The sequence below is a fragment of the Pinus tabuliformis genome, chromosome 3_1 (genome assembly GCF_031772625.1).
Source record: "Pinus tabuliformis cultivar Carrire ecotype Pingquan chromosome 3_1, CPIR1, whole genome shotgun sequence".
Taxonomy (NCBI): Eukaryota; Viridiplantae; Streptophyta; class Pinopsida; order Pinales; family Pinaceae; genus Pinus; species Pinus tabuliformis.
In genome coordinates this window covers 919,795,386-919,803,586 of record NC_142301.1, presented here as the reverse complement: position 1 = coordinate 919,803,586, position 8,201 = coordinate 919,795,386, and the positions used below count along the sequence as shown (strand labels likewise).

The 8,201-nt window shown below is 31.3% G+C and overlaps 1 non-coding gene across 1 annotated transcript; it reads right to left on the bottom strand.

Annotated features, from left to right (window-relative positions):
• Positions 1–4,438: 4,438 nt before the first annotated feature.
• TRNAK-UUU (transfer RNA lysine (anticodon UUU)) lies at positions 4,439–4,511 on the bottom strand. Its single transcript has one exon. It is a non-coding gene; the product is annotated as a tRNA-Lys (tRNA).
• Between the last annotated feature and the right edge of the window lie 3,690 nt (positions 4,512–8,201).

Genomic DNA, 8,201 nt, shown 5'->3' with positions numbered 1-8,201 from the left:
ATCATTCAATATAAATCAACATGGCTTGTGATATGACAAAAGAAATAACTTGAATATCCTAGATTACTCCAACCTACTTCAGTTTGTGACCCCAAGTTTTCTTGAAGATGTCCAAAATTTTGAAAGCAAATGCCAACATTATTAAAGAGTTAGTCATATGGACAGCCAATGTTTTGATCTCCATCCTTGTATTTATTGTGGGAAGAAAATCACTTGTCAGAAAATGGTCAAGCGTAGAAAAATGCTAAGAACACAGTTAATTATGGATTGATAAATTCTTGGAGATGGAATGTACAAGTAAGGAAGTTCCATTAGTCTTACTGACTAATCAAGGCAAAGATAAAGACTAAAAAGAAGGCAAAAGATGAAGCTATCAAGCAACATTCAAGATGATTTTTGGAATGAACAAGATCCAATTCTATATGTTCTCTAAAGTTAAAAATGGTACTTTCCACACCTCTCTTACACAATGATAAACAAAAAACTCTCTTACACCTTTAAGGGGGCACAACTTGATAAAATGGAAAATAATTAGTGGTAAACCAAATTCCACCACATTATTCAAATCAAGTTGGTCAATGATCAACCAAAACCACCACATTATTCAAGTCAAAATGGTTAGTGGTAAACCAAAACCACCACATTATTCAAGTAGATTGGTTAGCAATCATCCAAATGCCATCACATTATTCAAAACATATTGCTTGGTGGTAAAACATAAACCATCAGTTTCCATGGAAGATGGTTAATGGTCAACTAGAAAAACCACCAAATGAAGTGAACATGTTTAGTAGTCAACAAATAAAAGGACCAACTAAATAATCCAAAGCTCTAACTTGGATCCTTTCAAGAATGAACTATTGGAAAAATTCTCACCTTGCACCTAACATGAGTGAATATCATATATCAGGCTTCAATATTCAAAGTATAATTAGTCAATCGATTTTAATCATCATTTAGGAAGTCCAACCTAGTAACTAGTCTCCTCAACAATAATCATTTCAATTATTCATTGGGAATGTTCAAACATATCAATTATTCACTTCCAAATATTTCCCTTTTGTTTAGGAATATCTCCATTAGAGCTCAATTCAATAGTTTTAGATTGAAGATGAAAAAAAATATTAGTACACTTATTGACTTGTAATTAAGGGTAGAATGTTAGGTTTTAAGTTCCTAGATAATTACAAAGTCCAAGACCACATAGACATGAATTATAAACCTTATCACTGATGAGGTATACTCAAGATCCACTTCTTAGTTGTCCGCAAGATCTAGATCTAGAATGATCCAATTGGTGTATTATAAAATCATATTTTGGGGTCAATACAAAGTGTAATAATATGCCATAAAGCCTTTTCCACTATTTGTTTTTCTCGCTCATGTCAATTCTTAACAACTAAGTCATAAGTTATTGGTATATCTAGCTTGTGGATTGTTGGATATACTATTGGTGTTACAATGGTAGTTGGAATATTTGATCATGTGCCTCACCCAGATTACCCCAATGAGTTATTAATTCAGCATGGTTTAAAAAAATAGTAGAATGTAATGACAATGCTAAACTAAAATTAGAATTAAAACATGAAATCTAAAATGTAACGGTAAAATTAAAATAATTTAGAAACCTAAAAGGTAGCATAGTAAAATCTATGTAACATAGTATTTTTTCTTTCCTTAGTTTTATATATACGTCTCGCCATTTGTGGGAATTGAGCCCATAATCACTTAATTAAAATCCCATGAAAGGAATATGCAATTTGTTTGAAATGGGATTCATGCATGGGTCATGGAACACATATACCTTAGGAAAATACAATGAGAAAAGCCAACATATCACCATTGATGGAAAATTTTTGACATGATGATCCTCTCATGCACGATGGACCATTGATCTCAATTGAATCATTGGTTTCTATCCTCTAATTGAGTTGTACCGACTACACATAAAATTGTTCCAAGGCATAACGATAACCCTGTATTCACTCAATTTGAAACACAATTTCAATTATAAAAAGTTGCTTTTATATAATCACAATATACCATCATTATGAGATGAGTAGAATTTGCACTAAACTCAAATTCTATTCAATTTATTGTGTTTTTTTTATTAATTTTATTCTTTTGGCAACCATGTTTTCCACTTGCCTTTAACACTTATGTGCTAACTACTTCCGGTTGCGACCAATTGTGCTTCACACATGGTTAGGTATCATTGTCTATAATTCTATTCAATTTATTGTGTTTTTTTTATTAATTTTATTCTTTTGGCAACCATGTTTTCCACTTGCCTTTAACACTTATGTGCTAACTACTTCCAGTTGCGACTAATTGCACTTCACACATGGTTAGGTATCATTGTCTATAATTATGTTTCCTTGTTGTAAAAATGTATGCAATATTCTTGATTGTTGACATATTCATGCTACTTTATCACACAAATGTATGTTAAAATTAGAATTAAAATATGAAATCTAAAATGTAATAGTAAAATTAAAATAATGTAAAAACGAGAGATGTAAAATCTATGTAACATAATATATTTTCCTTCCTTGCTTGTATAGATTATGTATCACTATTTGTGGGAAGCAAGCCCACAATCACATGGTTAAAAACCCATGAAAGAATATGCAATTTGTTTGAAATGGGATTCAAACATTGGTCATGAAAAATATATACCTTAGGAAAAGATAATGACCAAAGCCAACATATCACCATTGATGGGAAATCTCTGCCATGACATATCACCATTGATGGGAAATCTCTGCCATGATGATCCTCTCATGCACGATGAACCATTGTTCTAAATTGAATCAATGGTTTATATCCTCTAATTGAGTTGTACCAACTATCCATAAAATTGTCCCAAGGCATAATGATGACCCTGTAACTAAAGTTGAAACACAACTTCAATTACACAAAGTTGTTTTTATGTGATTACAACACACTGTCATTATGAGACGAGTAGAGTTTGCACTATACTCAAATTTTATTCAATTTATTATGTTTTTTATTAATTTTATTCTTTCGGCAACCATGTTTTCCACTTGTCTTTAACACTTACATGCTAACTACTTCCAGTTGTGACCAATTGTGCTTCACACAGGGTTAGATAAAATTGTCTTTAATTATGTTACCTTCTTATAAAAATTCATGCATTATTCATCATCATTAACACGTCCATGCTACCTTCTTGTAAAAATTCATGCATTATTCATCATCATTAACACGTCCATGCTACCTTCTTGTAAAAATTCATGCATTATTCATCATCATTAACACGTCCATGCTACCTTCTTGTAAAAATTCATGCATTATTCATCATCATTAACACGTCCATGCTACCTTCTTGTATAAATTCATGCATTATTCATCATCATTAACACGTCCATGCTACCTTCTTGTAAAAATTCATGCATTATTCATCATCATTAACACGTCCATGCTACCTTCTTGTAAAAATTCATGCATTATTCATCATCATTAACACGTCCATGCTACCTTCTTGTAAAAATTCATGCATTATTCATCATCATTAACACGTCCATGCTACCTTCTTGTAAAAATTCATGCATTATTCATCATCATTAACACGTCCATGCTACCTTCTTGTAAAAATTCATGCATTATTCATCATCATTAACACGTCCATGCTACCTTCTTGTAAAAATTCATGCATTATTCATCATCATTAACACGTCCATGCTACCTTCTTGTAAAAATTCATGCATTATTCATCATCATTAACACGTCCATGCTACCTTCTTGTAAAAATTCATGCATTATTCATCATCATTAACACGTCCATGCTACCTTCTTGTAAAAATTCATGCATTATTCATCATCATTAACACGTCCATGCTACCTTCTTGTAAAAATTCATGCATTATTCATCATCATTAACACATCCATGCTGCCTTGTCACACAAATGGATGTAACATTAATGCTTCATCAATGATATGTTACATGTTTTTGATATCAAATCTTTAATTATCCAAATAAATAGATTGAATCATGTCAATGAATTTTTTTTTGGGTTTACAAAGGCAGCTGGATCGGTGATTTCTTAAAAAAAAAATCCTTTCGCCTTATTTCACCACCACTTTATTATGATTAGATTATTATTTTTTATTTGAAATTAAAAAAAGTTATATAACCATAAAAAAGAAAACTAAATCATAAAATATATTACCTTCTTAAACCTTCCTAAAAAGCACATAAAGAATAATAGTAAAAATCAAAAAAGCTTTTACAACGCTTCGATTGTTATTTTTATTTGAGATTAAAGAGTCCTACACCATAAAAGGAAAACTACATGGAATATATGACCTTCTTAAGAGGCACATAAAGCATAATAGTAAAAATTCGAAAGTATTTTATACTAGCAAGTGAATGTAACGTTAGAAATTGCAAGCATTGTTTGTTTAGACTACCTCGCGCCGTCTGTGGGAATCGAACCCACGACCACGTGGTTAAAAGCCACGCGCTCTACCAGCTGAGCTAAGACGGCTTGTACGATTTATGGGTGGGATTCGGAATGATACCCTTCGAGACATTTTCCGTCAAACATTCAATACAATCTAAACCCTGTCGTTGGCGTTGACAAAATTTTATTTTAACTTTTACTTGTTTGGAAGGAACCAACTGCGCGTAAGCAACTAGAATGATGGTTGGGTTTGAAGTGAATAATAATATTAATTATTTATTAATTAATAAAATAATATTATTTAAATATTTATTTCAATATGATTTAAAAAAAAAATTAATGTTGAATGATGGTTGGGTTTGAAGTGAACAATAATATTAATTATTTATTAATTAATAAAATAATATTATTTAAATATTTATTTCAATATGATTTAAAAAAAAATTAATGTTAAAAATATGTTAATGATTTAGATATAAAAGCATATTTAGTAAGAATGAAAATTTGCTTTTTTTTATGAATTAATAATAAGATATTCAATTTGAAATGGTTTTTTTTGAATAAAAATAATGAGTTAAACCACTTTCATAGTTATATATATATATATATGTATATATATAAGAGATTGATTTTAAAGATTTATATTTATAATTGAATGAACGCTTTTTTAAGTAGAGTTATTTAAAGATATGTTTTTTGGATCTATCACATAAAGTTTTCAAATCGCTGACATGTCTTAAACCAACTAATGTGGTTCATCTTATTATTAAGTCATATACCAAATTGGTGTATACGACCCCCTTGTTTGTGGGACAAGGGACCCACCTTTGCTCATCGATTTGACTGCTAAGTCTATGAAGACATACATACTCTACCCCCTTTGTTTTGAACCTGTGACCTCTTAGGAGGAAGCACATCCTCTTAACCATTAGGCCTACTATACAATACATATATAAAAATCCTAAGATCAAGGAATATAAATTTAGTTATAAAATATTAAGGGATAAATATTAAAAATCACTAATATGGATAATACTATGGGTCAATTAATTTATTATAATAAAAATAAATAAATATTTAGAGTTAATTTATACTTATTTTAAAGTTTAAAATTTTGGTGAATCTAATCATTTTTTAAAATGTGAATCATAAAATATTTGATTGTAAAAAATATTTAAATCTCTAAGGATTTTTTTAGATTTTAGAAAATTTAATGATTTTTAAAAGTAAAATATTTTTTATTTAGAGAGTTTGGGCAAATCATTTTATAAAAAATGAAATTGGTGAATCTTTTTTTGGAAAAAAACATGAAATTTTAGTCCATGGATGAAATTTAGCCCCTAAAATTGTCCACTATCGATAGTAAAGAAAACATCTTTTGTTGAAATTTTGGATTGATTAGATGCTTTTAATAAAGAAATGGATTCAGTGCCCTCAAATGCCCTTATTGCAACTAGATTGTTCAATTAACATAAAAAAATTGTGATTCCATCAAATCCAAAATTAGTCATGTCAAATTTCACACCAAATATGTCAATTTCCCTAATATTATTATGAATCGTTGGAAAAGGTTCAATTTGTTGCACATTTAGACTGATGATGATGATGATGATGATGATGATGTCCACTGAGACTAACTTTGGATTAGTAGACCTTAAGAAAGGTAAGGAGTTGTTTGGTTTGCTTTAGAATTTTATCTCTATGTTGAAATAACTTTAAGAGAAGCTTTGTAAATCATATGATTTTTATGAGTTATACAGTTAAGAAGCATTGGTATTGTAATAAATATTTTGAAATTGTGATATAATGTGGATTTATGTAGGACGTTCTAAGAGAAAATGATTTTCATCTTCAAATTTCTTGGTGTTTGATCTGTAAACTGCCATGGATATTCCACTCGACAGTTCGTCGCAACTCTGATAAATTTATGTTGAAAACTTGAAATATATACTATGAGGGTTGTTTTCTTTACACTTATGGATTTATTAAGTTATTTTTTTATGCATATAGAAAATGTAGAAAATAGAGAATAGACAAAAATACAATTAGTCACAATCATAATAACACAATATATGACCTAGGAAATCCTTTTGGGAGAAACCCCAACTAGAAGGTGACACCACTTTGCTCTCTCTTTCTTTGAATGGAAATGTATGCAAGTACAAAGAAGTGAGACTTGTGACCCATGTGCTGCTATAGTCTACAAACCATCTCTATTTTCTCTCTCTATATCCAGTCTTGACTACTTTACTCATATATGAGACAAAATGCACTCAAATAGAATGAAACCCCTTTTCCTCCTATTGGCCTAATTATAACAGTCTGATAGCCTATCAGTGGTTAATATTGACTCCTTTAACTCTTAATTAAAGTTAAAATATCCAATCTTCTAGAGTCTTTGTCATTGTGATCGTGTGGCTAGCTCCTTTTCCATGAATTATTGGGGCTGACGTGTCATCCACTTGAATCATGGTGGTGGTCAAAACAAGAAAGTAAACTTCTAGGTGGCATAACTTTTGCATACAAACTCTGATTAAGGTTATTCTTATTAAGGTGTAGAATAGTGTAGGGAGTTCATCGCTAAAGCAAAAAGGTTTTACCCCCAAAAAATTCCATTTGATTCCTCGAACTGTTTCTGGAAGGTTTCAAAGCCCAATTTGCTAAATTAGGGCCTACTAGTAAAAATGGTCCTACAAGTTGATTCCTCCATTTTTTCCACTTTGAAAGCATCAATATAGATGGAAAATCATGTAATGATCCAATGTGGATCACACCTCCCCATTTGGGAATCTTTTTGTCCCCAAAAGCTTCTATTGAATGATGTGAGGAAATTTTTCCTCCACCTTCTCTTGAGTATACCATTTAGCCTTGCCTGAAAGATGTCATTTCAACCGAATATGCCAAAGATCATGTTGCCCCTGTATTGTAGTTCTAGAGTCATCTACAAAATTATATCCTCTACCAAATCTGCTTGAACATCTGGTGCCAAATCCTCTATAGAAGGTAAGCCTTGTTTCTTTTCCTGATCTAGCATGGAAGACTCATAAAGTTTCATATTCTCCACATTCACCACTAAGTAAATGCACATGTATGGGGATAGACCAAGTCTATAGGCATCATCTCCTACCTCCTCCAATATCTCAAAGTGGCCATATCACAAAGCCTTGATTTTTTTACCAAGACCTTGTAATCTCTCCTTATTCAATTGTAACAACACTCCATCTCCCACCTTGAATGACTTATTTTCTTTGTGATGATTGTGCATGGCCTTCTATTTTTCCTGTGATTTCCGCATTGTCTCATGTATCTGTAGATGGATCTGCCTACTATTTTTAACAATTTTTTTACCCTCATAGGCATCCCTTGTATGATCCTCCCTCACTCCTCTATGTTATCCATATGTAATATCCAAAGGTGAAGGTGGCACATATCCTAAACAAGTTTCAAATGGGGACTTACTAGTAGAAGTGTGGACTCTTCTATTATAAGAGTGTTGTATATATACCATATTTTCATTCAGTGTCCTTGGATTCTTATGATTGTAACCCTTCAAAAGCTGCACCAAAGTCCCGTTGAATACCTCTGTTTAGCCATTTGTCTGTGGATGGAATGTTGTAGACCTATTCAAATTTTCATCCATCTTCTTCCATAATGTAGTCCCAAATGCACTGAAAAATATTGTGTCCTTATCTTAAATGATGCTCCTTAGTATCCCAAAGTGCACCCATACTTGTCCAAAGAACAAGTTTGTTGCTTCTTGCTTGTTGATGATAT